Raw genomic sequence first — 16,047 nt, forward strand, 5'->3', positions numbered from 1 at the left:
CAGCAGCAGAAAATCTATGGCAGCTCTGTTTTGCAGAGTCACCTGTCTGGTTATTTCTTCGTCTTCTAGGAGGTCACTCAAGTCCTTAGATGTTAAATTCGCCTGGGAGTCACCCAATGTTCAAGATTTCCTAGTTCACTTAGGGCTTTCGCAGCCGCTACCCAAGGTAGAAAAACTGATACGGCTACGCGTTTAGGTTTAGCCCAATGGTAAATTTCACTATCACAATGCTTGTCGAATTGAGTCGCACCCCTTTTAACAATTTTGGTGTCTGATTTAATGCGCCAAATTGGAATTGTGTCATGTTGGGTGAAGCCAGGGATAAGCGCCCCAGGGTGCATGGGCCTCCTAGAAGGCGAGAGGGGATTCCTGGTTATGTCCTACCTACACAGATAAGGAAAATTCCTCTATCTAACTTTCTTGCATACCCATCGTCAGTCGAAGGTGCTTTGATTTTTTTCCAGGTGTCTGCACCAACTATCTGCCCTGAGTTCTACTTTGTGCTGTTTGACATTTTCATAGAGATCCGCCCGGGAACTTGGTATAAAATCAAAGTGGATGCAATAATCGGCTTTGGCCGACTCCAGTAGCTTGAATTTCTGGGGTTTGGCCTCAGTGTATGGCAAGTCATACACCCACTTCCACCATAGAATTGGTGGGTTGATCACTGGTGTCTTTACATAATTGTCTTGGTTTGACCCGGAAGTGAGTTTTTGGAAAAGTTGTGGTCAAACCAATCAGTGGCCAGATTTGAAATTGGCACTTGTGGTGGCCACTGAGGTTTGGATACGCCTCTGAGAACACACAGGGGTTCAAAGCAGGAGATTCCCAGAGAACTTCCTCTTGGGAATCCGGTGTTGGTGAGTGGAGTCTGACTTCTCCCTTGCCCAGCTGCGCCTGGGTGGGGCAGGCGGAGGTCATGCGGCCTGTGGGGAGGAGGCTGGAGCCCCAAAAGGCGCAGGGGTGGAGGAAACCGTGCAGAGGTGGAAGAGACTTGGGATGTCTGGGCAGTCCACCCTGGAGAGAGTGATAGAGACTGTGCTGGCAGCACGGCCGGCCACAAGTGGGGGATGCGGCGAGAGAAGGTGCCTGGCAGCTGTGGGAGTCCTGGGCAGGCAGAAGGGAGGATTTTAACCCCTTGGTAGAAAAATGGAAACCTTACAAATACTGATCCTCCTGAACCAGAATGAGGAGAGAGAGATGAGAGATGAAATGGGCAAGCGTGAGGAAAGCTGGAAGAGGTGAGAAGAATCCTAGGTGGGAAGAGATGATGGAGTGGCCTTGGGCTGGACTCTTTCTTGTATGGCCATGGACAGACCTGTGTTTTTTCCCCTGTGAACCAGAGACTGTAATTAGGCGGAGGCAACACCTTGGAGTCAAGAGTGAAGCAATGGCGTGAACAGAGACGGCTGAGGAGGGTGTGGGATGCCCTGTGTCCTCAGAGAGGGTTTGCGATCTCTGTTCACAAGGCCCCTTGGCCCCAGGGGGTGAAATTTGGGGGGGACTGGTGTTCCGAAGTTGAGAGACTGCTGCTTCTGGAACTGGGTGGAGCATCTTTAAACGGGGAACCCTAAAAGCAGTCCTGGCCCGTGTCCAGTGGTGAGAGCACTGGACATGCTGGGGAAAGAAGTCACAAGGGCCGATGTTCTCTGTGCGGGGCCATGGGTGACATGGAAGCACAGGAGGTTTTAATTGTGCTTCCGGGGGAGGCCTATGGTGCAAGGGGGGGCTCCTCTCTCCCTGATGGATTTGAGGGTTGATTACCTGAGAGATGGTGACTGGGTAGAAATCTAAGCTGTTATTTCATTCTGTGGAGAAAAGGGAGGAGGGAGGAGGAATGTATTTGGAGAGTTTTCATTTCTTAGCTTTGTGTGTGTGTTCCTTTTTAGATATTGTACTTAATAAAGTGTTGCATTTTTCCCTCCATCCCCAAGTGAGAGCCTGCTTTGTTCTGTTCCCGGGTCACATCTCACAGTAAACATTTTGGAAATACACCTTTCATGGGGCCCTGGCACTGTGCCAGGGTCAAACCATGACAGTAATTCACAACCTCCCAGTACCTGAAGCTCTCTGCCTATTGATTTGGCAAGTTATTTTTGTTGAACTCATTTGGAAACTCATCTAACTTGGAAGGAATCCCCACCAGACAGGTAGACATCGGATCTTCTGCTGCAGATGTCGACAGGCACATGTGGCTTTGGTTCAGGGCTTGGGCCAGGGTCAGCCAGATGTTCTTTCGGGGCTGTGGGATGATCCACACGTCTGTGAAAGACTGATTTAGAGTCAGGAACTGCAGCGCGTAAGCAAGGATGAGGGTTGGGGTGAGCATGCCTGAAATGCCACGAAGGTAAAACGTATTGTAAACACGATATAAAAAACATGGCAGAGAAACACTAGAAGGGAAGAGGGGGGACAAACAAAGGAGGTAACTTTTAGGGATTCTCCTTTTTCCTACAGCGTTTTCTGTTATGTGCAAAGGTGCGGTCCTGAAGGTCCTCTTGATTATTGGGAGCATCGGCTGGTGGGGTGTCATTATTAACAGGTGGTATGTAAGGCTTGACCCACTTTCTGGGGACCATCTAACTCCTGAGGGCATGGACACGCATGCGTATCCATGTCCCCAGGTGATAAAATGGACTGGACCCTGGATATTTTCAGAGGCTGGGTCTCTTATCAAAACTGTTGGTTTCTCTTTTGTCTCCAGCTGTTGGTGTTGCCAGAAATGTCTCAGGACTGGTGGCTGTGGTCTGTCAAAAGAGCAATTTAGGAAACTGATGGTAAATAATGCCTTAGAGACTGAGATGTGGAGTCAGAGTCAGATTCTATGTCAATCATCCCCTACACCCACAGTGATTCGTCCCAGAGGCTTCCCTCCCTCCCCTCTGTAATCTTTATTGGTTCTATTGTTTCTTATAGTCCTGCCCTTGCTTTTACCTGTTGGTTCCCTCACGTCTCCTCCCTCCTACACCCACTCCCTTTATAAGAGCTATAAGATATTTATTCTGTTTGTTTTTTGGAACACATACTAGACCTGCTAGAGCAACATTTGAGCATAAGTACTTCTGATAAGAAAGTTTAAACATGTCATGGAGACCAGAGGAGTGAACACATTCTTCTCCCTTGCAAACTTACCAAAATTTACCTACTGAAACCAACAGAGAAGCATCCTTTCTATTTGTGGATTCTGGATTAAGACTTGAATGAAATCAAATATTCAACTCCGTAAAATACTAGTACACTGCTTATATAAAAGTCTAGAGCTGTTTGGTAATGACTCATTGTCCTGGTTTGAAGAACTGCTCCCCTTGTTCTTACCTATTGGTTCCCTCAAGTCCTCATTGTAGGTACCCTTCTATACCCACTCCCTCTATAAGAGCTAGCCAGACCCCTTTTTTCTCTGATACTTGTCCTTGCTCCTGCTGAGGCACTTTACCCGAGTCCTGTTGGGGAATAAAGCTTCCTTGGCTCGCATACAAGTGTTTGCTCTCTCACTCCTTTGTTTTGGATCCTCGTGACTCACACCCCCCTGCGTCACCCACGCCGCAGACAACACCACTACCCAGGTGTTCTCGGGAAGGGAGCCTGGGAGTGGCCCGTCTTGTGATCCCCTCTGGTCAAAACGGGAGCAACTAGCCGGCGCATCCCAGCTCTAGTGACCGCAGTGTGGAGTAGCAGTTGGTGCTCCACAGATGGCTTTCTCCTCCACCCTCTCCATTGCTGGCACCGTGCTTGCAGCATTTGAGGGAGCCTCTCGGAGTGAACTGTTCCTGCGGGCCTCGGCCCTTTGGATTTAAGGCTCCTGGCTACACCAATGCCCCTGTGTGAGCACGCCAATTTCTGTCTGGTGGTGCTCCTGGGGGAGGAAGATGCAACCTTTCCACAGCCTTTCCCCTGAGTCCCCCGGAAGGAGGTCTTTGGATCCAAGGACCCTCACTGTCGCTTTTGTTCCTGAAGTTGATGGGCTGGTGAGTTCTCCTAGTGGTGAAGGGACGGACCCGGCTAGGGAGCTCCCAGGGAGGTACCCACATCCCCAGCACGCGGGTACGCCGTGGCGTACTGCCGTTGGCTTCTGGGCCCTTCTTCTCTAATTTATTTTTCCCTTTCTGGCAGTGAGTGCGTGGATTTGTGCTGAGTAGGAAGAATGTGTGTATGTCTGTTTACCCAGCAGAGAGAGGTTTATATCCAAGTTGTGGGGGCCCTGAGGCAGGGGGTGAGAAATTTTCTAAGAGTTCAGTTAAAAAATTCATGTGTTGGCTGTTTTTTTAGCAAGCGTCGTTTGCTGATGTGAGGGACACATTTTAGAAAAAAGTTGGACGCGTGCTGAGTGAGGGCACCAGAAGGGGTGACCCTACCGTGAAAGAAGGTTTTATGAGAATTTTTCTTTTGATGAGACAAGTTGTGAATGATGGTGCGTGGGAAAGTAAAGAATGTCAAATGGCACAGTCCCCTGTTGTCCCACAGTCCTCTTCTCCATCCTCTTTACCTATCCCGCTTCTGGATAGACAGCAGGTGCAGGGTTGCTACCGTCTCCCTGGCTCCCCCAGGTCTCCTTGGTACCCTTGCCCTGGTAGTGCTGGCCACACTGACAGGGAATCTATGCCTAGCCCTCCTTCCAATCCCCATGTTCCCATAGGTATTCCCGAGTTTACCCAAGATCGCTTTATCCCCCAAAATCCATTCCTCACTCCACTTAAGAGAAATGCCACAAAACGGCCATCACCTGATGACAGCTGCATCACCACCTCAAAATGGCTGTCACCATGTGGCAGGAGCTTCTCCTTCCTTTCTTCCCGCATTTTCCTCTGACCCTGCCCCTTCTTTTATAAACCCTTCCCCTTCGCCTATGGCATTAATTTCTACTCCTCCCACATTCCATCAGTTGACTCCACCCGTTACCCCTCCTCTGCCTCCTCCCACACCAGTTAACCCCTCCCCTTCTCCCATGGCTCCACCCACAGCTCCACCCACTATGTCCACCATTTCTGCCCAATGCTCCTCCCCTCAACCTCAAAGCTCCACCCCTATGCTTCCTGTTTCCCACGCTCTACCTTCTGGTTCCCATGGTGACGTGGCAGCCTGGGGACAGGAGCCTGGGAAATGGGAACCTGTGTTCCTAGCCTGTCACCTACAATCGGAATGGTCAGCACCCCAAGTGGGAACCCCCCTCCTATGATAGCATCTGGGATCTCTGCAAGTCGAAACGTGAATTTGGCCCCAAAAGTGAGTTTTTTAGGAGCCTTTTGAAGGCAACATTCTCTAAGACCTTAGTCCCTGATGATGTTAAATGCCTATTTAGCTGCCTGCTCCCACCACTGGAATATAGGAGGAGGTTGGCAGGGGACCTCCTCCCAGAGATCCTGAAAAGGGAAGAACAAGCTGCAGACGCTGAGGGGAACCCCACACTGGGCGCCAACTGTGACTCCACACTGCGGTCACTGGAGCTGGGATGCACCGGCTAGTTGCTGCCGGTGTGACCGGAGGGGGTCACGAGACGGGCCACTCCCAGGCTCCCTTTCCAAGAACACCTGGGTAGTGGTGTTGTCTGCGGCGTGGGTGATGCAGGGGGGTGTGAGCGACGAGGATCCAAAACAAAGGAGTGAGAGAGCAAACAGTTGTATGGTCAAGTGCCTCAGCGGGAGCAGGGACAAGTGTCAGAAAAAAGTGTACTGGCTAGCTCTTATAAAGAGAGTGGTTACAGGAGGGTGGAGACGTGAGGGAACCAACAGGTAAAAGCAAGAGGAAGACTAGAAGAAACAATAAAACCAATAAAGATCACACATACTAGTACTATACATACTAGTAATGAACTGTTATTCCTATTGTCATATCTTTGCCTGAGACTCCCTTAGTTTCAAAATTGTAATAATTCAAAGGGAGGGCGTTTACATTTTCTGTTCCAAGGGACAAACCTGCCTTCCTTAGCAGTTCTTCAAACCAGGACAATGAGTCATTACCAAACAGCTCTGGACTTTAATATAAGCAGTATACTAGTATTTTACTGAGTTGAATATTTGATTTCATTCAAGTCTTAATCCGAAGTCCACAAATAAAAAGGATGCTTCTCTATTGGACTCAGTGGGTAAATTTTGGTAAGTTTGCAAGGAAGAAGAATGTGTTCACTCCTCTGGTCTCCATGACATGTTTAAACTTTCTTATCAGAAGTACTTATGCTCAAATGTTGCTCTAGCAGGTCTAGTATGTGTTCCAAAAAATAGACAGAATAAATATCTTATAGCTCTTATAAAGGGAGTGGGTGTAGGAGGGAGGAAACATGAAGGAACCAATAGGCAAAAACAGGGCAGGATTATAAGAAACAATAGAACCAATAAAGATTACAGAGGGAAGTTATGGAGCCCTCTGGGACGAATCACTGTGGGTGGAGGGGATGATTGATATAGAAGTTTCCCGAAAAAATGGGTGGTTACAATGATGGACAGTAACAGTAGGCAGCACTTTGGGGATTGACATAACCATACAAGAAATAAGGGGAGGAGCAAGGGATCACTCACTATGAACGGCAAGCCAGTGGCGGGAAAAGTAGGGGGTAAACAGCTTGGAAGGCTGGAGGGAGTTACATCATGAGGGAGTTACATAGGGGGAACCAAGGGCTAAACCACTTTTTAAGGTAACAGAAGATAACTAATTATTATAACAGAACCAACAATAATAGCTTTAAAAACACACAATGCTACAACCCAGCACACTTGGAGTTCAAGAAATCATATACATGGTCTCATGAAATTCATCATATTTCATTGATGCTATTCATCAAATAGTGGTTTTGCCACAGCTTCTCTGCTTTTTGTTGATTTCATAAAGATATTTTTAATTTAACTCTTTTATTTTGTCACAATAGTAGGTTTTAATTGATATTTTAACTGTAATTTTTACAAATAATTTCATTTAAAAAATTGCAAAATTTCACTTCATATTTGATAATTAGCTTCACATTTCATATATTAGAGTTTATTTTTCCTTATACACTCTTATTTTCAAACAAAAATTTCCCAGACAAATTACCACATCACAAAAACTTTGGTCTTTAATGTAACCAGACTATATGATCTCTAAATGAAAGGCCACTTAGGTTGCACAAAGGAAGACCATAATTTATCTGCAGTTGCTTTTGGGTATCTGAAAAAGGCATATAAACATATTTCTAGAAAGCAGCTACCACGCATCCATAAAAATGAAATTTTTCTGAATTTCCTGCAGTTTTTTTCTGCATAATATATTTTGCATTATGTGATGAGTGTACAAATCCTCAAGAATGTTACAAATGTTGTGGTTTTGCATTTTAGTTTCACCTCACATTTTAGTAGCACGAAGGAGGAGGTGATTATTTTGTGTTTCTTCCTGTGAAATCTTGTTTACTCTAAAAACCTTTGTTTTTCTCTGTATAATGTACAGATCACCATTTTTCTGGGCCTTAACACAGATCTTCTTTGATTTTCATCTTTATTAATGTGTTGAATGATCAGGCTCTGCATTTTTAGCATGAAACAGTCAAGTAGGTATGAGTCATAACTTGCTTATCTGTTATATTAAATCTTATTAATTACAGAAAATTAGGGCTATTTAAAGACCAAGAGGGTTAAAAATGCTTTGGAGCTACATAAAATATGACACAGAAGATTCAAAAATGAAAAAGGTGACTTAAGATTTATTGTAATATTATGAAATGAGTAGTACAATATATAATTGACAACTGTACTTGTAAAAAAGTTTCCCTCTCAAGAGCTTAATTTGTTTTAAGTTTAAAAGGGCTGCAAAACTTTACAATTTCATTCTTGCAAAAGGGACTGAGGAAATTTTAAAAGTTCTGAATCTAATTAAATACATATTGGGAAACTTTTACAAGGCCACCAGAACAATCTTAAGGCATTTAACAGCTGAGACTGCTGTTGGAAACTTCCTGGAATAATCTGTTATGCTGGGAACCAGAACTGTGCTCAGGTAGCTCACAAAGCCTAACAGAGCAAAATATTTTCATATGATCACAGGATGGTTTGGACTGGAAGGGATCTTAAAACCCATCCAGTGCCACCCACTGTCATGGGGACACCTTCCACTGTCCCAGTCTGCTCCAGCCCCTGTTCAGCCTGGCCTTGGGCACTGCCAGGGATCCAGGGGCAGCCCCAGCTGCCCTGGGCACCCTGTGCCAGGGCCTGCCCACCCTGTGCCAGGGAACAATTCCCAGTTCCCAAGATCCCAGCCAGCCCTGCCCTCTGGCACTGGGAGCCATTCTCCCTTCTGCAGGCCCTTGTCAATTGCCTCTCTCCAATTTCTGTAGGCTGCTGGGGAAACCTCCTTTGCAGGTTCCTGTGATGGGCAGACCCCTAAGAAGTTCTGTGCCAGGAAGGAGAGATGGACGTGACTTTTGGTTTTTTCGTCTTCAGATTGTTGTTTATTTTTGTCTTATACTCGGTTTGGCACGCCACCTACATCTCAGATTTAGCGTACAATGAGAAAGACACCAAAAGTCAAAAGACAAACAGATGCAAGGCTTTTTAAAGCTATTTTGTAAAATTAACTCTTAGAATGTATTTTATTTCTACCTTTTTACCAATAACTAATTAGTCTGTCAACCTGCATTGCAGCTTTTTCTCACCAATCACCCTCTGCTCCCAACACTGCAGAAAATGGAGCAGATGAAGAACAAGATCAGCCAACACCCAAAATCCTCCATCTTTTCTCCTACCCACTTCCATACTAAAAACCCAAAACTCTAACTTTTTCACCTTGTGATAAACTATACTACTATCTATTTCACACACTCATAAATTCCAGTTCACCCCTAAGTCTTGAAAGCTTTCTCCATGGACGAAGGTTGAAAGCAGTGTTCCCCTGGGAGTCAGGACTTCTCAGGACAGGCAGCGAAACATTCCCAGTGCCCCGGGTTCCAACAGCTCCCTTCAGGTACTGGAAAGCCACAGTGAGGTCACCCCAAAGATTCTCTTCTCCAGGCTGAACAAGCTCAATTCTCTCAGTTTTTCTTCGCAGTCGAGCTGGTCCATCTCATTTTGTCTCCTGATATCCTGAAGCCAGACCAAACAACACAGAAGGCTGAGGATGAGGGACATGGAGAAGTTCCAGATTCCCATGACCAATGACTCCTTTTGCATTTGGCTGCCCTGCTGCAGCTGCTGATGTGCTGCAGCCCTCACCGCCCCAGGGAGCCACCAGCACTCTGAGGTCTGGGTAGTTCCCTACATCACCAGGCCCTGTATTTTGTTCATTTCACACTGTTTAATTGCTCCTAGATTTTATTTTCCAAGTCCTGCTATGTGACAGAATTGTAAGTGAAATCCGTGGCAAAGCTCCTCTTTTCCTTTTTAATTTTCCCTTTGTTTTCTTTTATTTTAAAAAGCAGTTCACATCCCCCCTCTGTCTGTGTGGATAATTACCCCTTATTTTCCTAGCATGATCTGCCATTTTTCTTCTCATTGTGGATTGGACATGGGGTCACCAAAAATCACCTTCCATCTTGTTCTTTGCTCCCCCTGATTGCCAAGCCCACACAGAAGAATGGTAGTTTTCCTAGGAATGACATCCAGCAGTTCATCAAATTGACTTGTCCCTCAGACACATCCAAGCAATCCAGAGACAAAACCATGTAATCTCCTCTTCCTGTCCCCTGCTTTACCAAGTGCAACACTTCCTGGACAGAAATGGTGAGTAAAACCACTTCAGGTGGAAGACAAGGCAGTATTTACTATCCTTGCCATTTTTACATGAGTCTTGATCCAATTTTGTTTCAAGAGATCACCTTCTGCCCTCTCCCAGCCCCTAAATTCAGCCCTGAGCCCTCTCTCCACATACCTGCCCTCTTGTGTGACCCCAACACCCATCTTCAGCACCGGACTGGAAAGGTTTTCTCATCTGTGAAACTTGTTGAGAAAGAAGAAAAAAGTTATTATTCAATTGCTAAGTATTTGTAAACCTTAAGGGGTCCCCAAAATACAACTAGAAGCAAACAGAAGTATCCAAAATAGTAACCTCTTTGTCTAGATGGCTTATGGAAATTTAGGCCTATCTCAACGCACCATTAGACCCCAACTCCCAAGGCCTATATATTCATATGCACATCATGAAGAAAAAAACCCATAAAAAAATCATTGAAGTAGCTGACACCAACATTTATTAAAAAAAAAAAAGGCTATATTCCCTGCTGCATTAGACTGTGAAATTCAAAACAGTGTTTTTCATATTTATTTTAATTTTATCATTTTATATTCTCAATGTATTCCTAGACTAAACTTGTAACACTGAAATTATTATGTCAAAATTTTTCAACATATTTTTTTACATTTTTTCCCAATTGTTTTCATAAAATTTCCCTCTGCTACATAGCATTAAACTCCATAGGAATCAGAGTCATGTTTTTATTCCGAACACTTTTTTTTTTTTAGGGTTTTGGTGTTTTTATCAAATTGCCTGAAGAAATGAATTAGCTTGGTTGGTTGTTATTTGAAGGAAACATATGAGAGAGTCTATGCATTTGTTTTCATTAAAGTAACCATGAGATCTCCAAGGAGATATTTTTAGTTTTAAACAGCTATAAGTGTAGGTCAAGTCTAGATTTTTTACTATGGCAGAAACACAAGGACCCAAGGACAAACAATTGATATTTCCCAGCAACTGCATTGTCTAATGTGTAAAGCTACTCACAAGAAAAGATTTTCACACAGTGCCATTTTCCTGACATGCTCTAGTTTCTGTGTAAATATGCAAAACCATTATTTGTTAAAATATTTCCTACTCCTGCTTTTATTGTCTTTTTTCTCTTTGTCTCACTCTTTTTTGATCTCTCCTCTTTCTCTTTTTTCTTTCTCCCTTTCCCTCTTTCTCTTTCATTCTGTCTCTTATTTCCTTCTTTTATTTCTCTTTCTGTCTTGATTCATTGCTTGCCTGTTTGCTTGCCCCTTCCCTTCCCTTCCCTTCCCTTCCCTTCCCTTCCCTTCCCTTCCCTTCCCTTCCCTTCCCTTCCCTTCCCTTCCCTTCCCTTCCCTTCCCTTCCCTTCCCTTCCCTTCCCTTCCCTTCCCTTCCCTTCCCTTCCCTTCCCTTCCCTTCCCTTCCCTTCCCTTCCCTTCCCTTCCCTTCCCTTCCCTTCCCTTCCCTTCCCTTCCCTTCCCTTCCCTTCCCTTCCCTTCCCGGAACTTCCCTTCCCGGAACTTCCCTTCCCGGAACTTCCCGGAACTTCCCTTCCCGGAACTTCCCGGAACTTCCCTTCCCTTCCCGGAACTTCCCGGAACTTCCCTTCCCTTCCCGGAACTTCCCGGAACTTCCCGGAACTTCCCTTCCCTTCCCGGAACTTCCCTTCCCGGAACTTCCCTTCCCTTCCCGGAACTTCCCTTCCCTTCCCTTCCCTTCCCTTCCCGGAACTTCCCTTCCCTTCCCGGAACTTCCCTTCCCGGAACTTCCCTTCCCGGAACTTCCCTTCCCTTCCCTTCCCGGAACTTCCCTTCCCGGAACTTCCCTTCCCTTCCCTTCCCGGAACTTCCCTTCCCTTCCCGGAACTTCCCTTCCCTTCCCTTCCCTTCCCGGAACTTCCGTTCCCTTCCCTTCCCGGAACTTCCCTTCCCTTCCCGGAACTTCCCTTCCCGGAACTTCCCTTCCCGGAACTTCCCTTCCCTTCCCAGAACTTCCCTTCCCTTCCCAGAACTTCCCTTCCCTTCCCGGAACTTCCCTTCCCGGAACTTCCCTTCCCTTCCCGGAACTTCCCTTCCCTTCCCAGAACTTCCCTTCCCTTCCCTTCCCGGAACTTCCCTTCCCGGAACTTCCCTTCCCTTCCCGGAACTTCCCTTCCCGGAACTTCCCTTCCCTTCCCGGAACTTCCCTTCCTTTCCCTTCCCTTCCCGGAACTTCCCTTCCCTGAACTTCCCTGAACTTCCCTGAACTTCCCTGAACTTCCCTTCCCTGAACTTCCCTGAACTTCCCTGAACTTCCCTGAACTTCCCTGAACTTCCCTTCCCCCTTTCCCCTTTCCCCTTTCCTCTCCTCCTCCCTTCCTCTTCCCCTTTCCCTCTCTCTCGCCTTGTCTCTGCCATGCCTGTTATGAATAGAAAGTTGTATTTTTTTTTGAGTTTCAGAGTTGGAAACAAGTCAGACCAGTCAGACCTCTTTGGTTTCACTGCCGGAGAAGAGCTCCTCAATTACCCGTTAATGGCCGGTGATTAACCACTGTTCCCCTGATGCTAGCTGCTTGCCAGGGACGGATATGGGGGCAGACACAGAATAGGAATGACATCAGAGCCAGTATGCAGATGAGAAATGCATTGCGCCCCGAATTTTTACAGTTTTTACAAGAAAAACCCCTAAAATCATGAGCCAACAAGTGACTTAAGTGACGTCTAAGGATGGGAGCATAGTCCCATACCTGCTTGGACCCTTTTTGCTTCTCACCCAAACCTGAAAAGATACTGATTAAAGAGACACCCCGGGGTGTTAGACAAACAAGAGAGGAATCTGCTACTCTCCCGTGAGGACAGAATCCCCAGCTCTGTCTGCAGACCAGCGGACAAAGCTGCATCACCCTCCTCCTCTGTGCCACACCTGGGAGCAGCGGTGGCGTGGGTGCAACCCATCGATTTCTCCCCACCTGAGCTGATTCTTCTTAATAAAGGCATTAAAAAAGAAGATCTCCTGCCCATTTATTTCAATGCCCATTTCAATAAACCCCACACCACTGGTTTCACACAAGGGCTCCTTTGCCCCTTCCCTCAGGCCCAGCCCTTCCTGACCACTTTCTACCAGCGCCTCACACCCAGGGGTTGCGAGCCCCAAGGCCGGCCCTGCTCCAGCGGCACGGAGGCAGGGCCGGCAGCTGCTGAGGAGGAGCCCCGCAAGCCTCTGGCTGCCGAGGGGGGTAGAAGACAGCACCATGTCCTCCCCTCGGCCAGGAGGTGCCTTGTGGCCACAGAGCTCCGTCCCTGCGCCACAGAACCCCAGGCCCGGCCCTGCTGGGCTCGGCGGGCCGTGAGCGGGGCCGTGATGGCGGGCAGGGCTGGGGCTGGCAGCCGCAGGAGCGGAGGCAGCCGGAGCTCAGCGCCGCTGCACAAGGAAACAGGGAAAAGAGCCCGATCTCTGCCCCACACAGCCCCAGCTGTCCTTTTAAGCCCTCGCCCAGGCTGCAGAGAGTCCAGGCTTTGAGTGAGCATCATGATAAGGCCGAGTAGGACACAGGGTGTCATGGAGAGCGAGGAGGCAGGCGTTTGGGAAGCTTTCAGTTTTTTGGGGACTGTGGGAAGGAGCCAGAGCTCTACGGAGGAGAAATGAGCCAGAACCAGCGGGGGACTCCAGGGGAAGGCTGTGCTGAGCCACAGCTGTCCCCAGGAGATGCCCATAGCCTCTTGGAGCTCTTGGACTGGGATGAAGGCCTTGAGCCAGAGCTGTGCCAAGGGGAATCCGGGAGCTACTGGGACTTCTCAGACTGGGAAGAAGGCAGGGAGCAAGAGCCCTCCCAGCAGTCTCAGACTGGGACGAGTGCAGGGAGCAAGAGCTGTCCCATGGAAAGAAGGATCCCTGCCAAGAATTCTCGGACTGGGAAGAATCTCCTGAGCAGCCGCTGTCCCCAGGAGAAGGCACAAGCCAGTGGGCACTCCTGGAGTTGGAAGTTTGCAGGAGGCATGAGCTGTCCCAGGAAGAAGCCAGGAGCCAACAAGAGGTTCCTGACGGGGAACAAGGCTCGGAGCAGGGGCTCTTTGGAGGAGAATTGCCGAGCTCCCCCAGAGTGTCGGGCTGGGAAGGACAGAGCCCACAAGGGCTGTCCCCCAGAGAGGGCGGCAGCTACGAAGAGCACTCAGACTGGGAAGAGTGCATTTGCCAGGAGGCGTCCAAAGGCAAATGTCAGAGAAGACCCTTGGAGCAGTCCAGCTGGGAAGACAACAGCAACCAAGAGCTGTCAGAGTACGGCTGGGAATACAGCGGCGTCCATGGCCCTGACCCAAGGCCTGGCTGCGGGAGGATGACGACTGGGACAAAATCAGCGTCCCGGACCTGAATGAGGAAGATGAGCAGGCCAAGCAGCAGAGACTGGCAGTGTTAGCCCGACATGGGTTCCCCGTGCCCATCCCACGGGAGGCTTGTGTGGAGCGCCAGGCCCTGGAGCCGAGCCCTGGGCAGGGGCTGCCCCGCAGGAAACGCCGCTGGCTCTCGGGGCGGGCGCTGCGGGCGCTGCGGGGGCTGTTCCGCTGCCCCTGCCTGGCGGCACGGCCCGAGGATCAGCGCCCGCTGCCAGCAGCACCGGGCCTGCCGATGGCGGCCGGCCCGCGGCCTGCCCGGCGCCCTGAGGGAGCCCCACGGGCCGCCTCGGCCTGCGCGTGTCCCTGCGGGCCCGGCCGGCCCCGGCTGCTCCCCAGCACCCCCGGGCGGCTCCCCGAGGCCAAAGGGCGCCCTGTGCCAGCCCCAGAGCCGCGGCCATGGGGACACTTGCTGCCAGGGGCTCAGCGCTGCCTCCCAGCCCATGCTCCACTGCCGAGGCACCGTCAGAGTCACCCGCTCCTGCTGCCAGCCTGGCACCACCATCGGCACCCCTGAGCCGTGTCCCCAGGGGCCACATCCACACAGCTCTTGCCCCTTCCAGGGACACTGACTCCAGCACCTCCCTGCGGCAACTTCTTCCAAGGCCTGACTACCTTGTCAGGGAACAATTGTATCCCAATCTGAATGTGCTCCTTCCCTGCTGGGATCCAAGGCCATTTCCTCTCATCCAGAAAGGATTCCATGCTGGTCTTTTGGCTTTTCTCCATGGTGATCGGGCACAGACACAGCAGGTGCTGCTCCCAGGACATGACTGAACACTGCCACACTGTGACACACACAATTCCCACAAATCAAAAGAAAGTTTGGTTCAAGAAACAGTAGTAGTAGTATAAAGCCCCATTACCGACACCCAAAATGAATACCCCCCTAAAAAAACAGAGATAACCAATAAGAATGGAAATATTAGAAAGAACACGTAGAAGTTGAAGTAGATGAAGAAGTAGTAGTACTAAAAAAGAGTAAGAATTAGGAAACTAATGAGAATAAGAATGGACATAATGAATGAAATTAGAGAAAGCATAAGAAAAAACTTAAGAATATGTAATAAAGCAGAAGAAGAAGAAGAAGAAGAAGAAGAAGAAGAAGAAGAAGAAGAAGAAGAAGAAGAAGAAGAAGAAGGAGAAGGAGAAGGAGAAGGAGAAGGAGAAGGAGAAGGAGAAGGAGAAGTAGGAAGAGAAGGAGAAGGAGGACATGAAGGAGTATGAAAACTAGAAGAACAAGATGAACAAGAAGCAGAAGCAATGAGGACGAGTCATAATCACCCCAAGAGCCCCAAAGCTCTCCCAGGTTCAGTGCTGGGATGCATAGCCATGCAGCAGATGCAGAGTGTGCTGCAAGAGACTGCCTCAAACTTCCCCCAGCCAGAGCAGGGCCCCAGGTGTTCCCCTGGCCCCAGTGTCTGTCCCTGTGCTGAGCTCCATGTTCTGGGGGACCCTGAGCACCAGGAGAGCTGATGGAGAGCGTCAACTGGACGCTGGCATGCACGGAGGGGAGAAGATTTCATCCTAATCTGTCTCTCGCTCTGTTTTTTCTCCCCCCACCTGTTATTTGTTTTCCCTCCCTCCATTCCTCCCTCCCCGGAATATTTCCCTTCCCTTCCCGGAACTTCCATTCCATCATTTTTCATTTTCAATTTTCCATTTTCCATTTTTCATTTTTGTTTCCATTTTCTGTGTGAAATATTTGTTCTTGTGTAGTAGAGAACTGAAGTGGCCTTATCCCCCCTTCTTTCTGCTGCAATTAAATTGTTCTAAAATAAATCTGCCACATGTAGACAATGGCCGTTCTTGTGTCCTTTTCACTCTGATGTCCTTTTCACTCACCAAGGGGTGAATTAACAGGAACATGAGTTGCCCTGTCTCAGAGGTGGCTTGTAAAAACGTCTTTCTAAATTAAGAAGCAACTGTTTCTTATCGTGTAAAGGAAAAAGTGAATCTGAAGGAAAGTTAGTGCCATTTTCAGGCTAAAATTAAGCATTTTAATTCCAAAGAAAGAATGCTTTC

General features: G+C 48.3%; 1 long non-coding RNA gene across 1 annotated transcript; it reads right to left on the reverse strand.

Moving 5' to 3' along the window:
* Positions 1–8,164: 8,164 nt before the first annotated feature.
* LOC135290890 (uncharacterized) lies at positions 8,165–10,948 on the reverse strand. The gene is made up of 4 exons (XR_010353718.1): positions 10,672–10,948; positions 9,823–9,890; positions 9,408–9,540; positions 8,165–9,038 (listed from the first exon to the last, which is right to left on the reverse strand). It is a non-coding gene; the product is annotated as an uncharacterized LOC135290890 (long non-coding RNA).
* Positions 10,949–16,047: the final 5,099 nt, after the last annotated feature.

This window comes from Passer domesticus, chromosome Z (genome assembly GCF_036417665.1).
Source record: "Passer domesticus isolate bPasDom1 chromosome Z, bPasDom1.hap1, whole genome shotgun sequence".
In the NCBI taxonomy this organism is placed as follows: Eukaryota; Metazoa; Chordata; class Aves; order Passeriformes; family Passeridae; genus Passer; species Passer domesticus.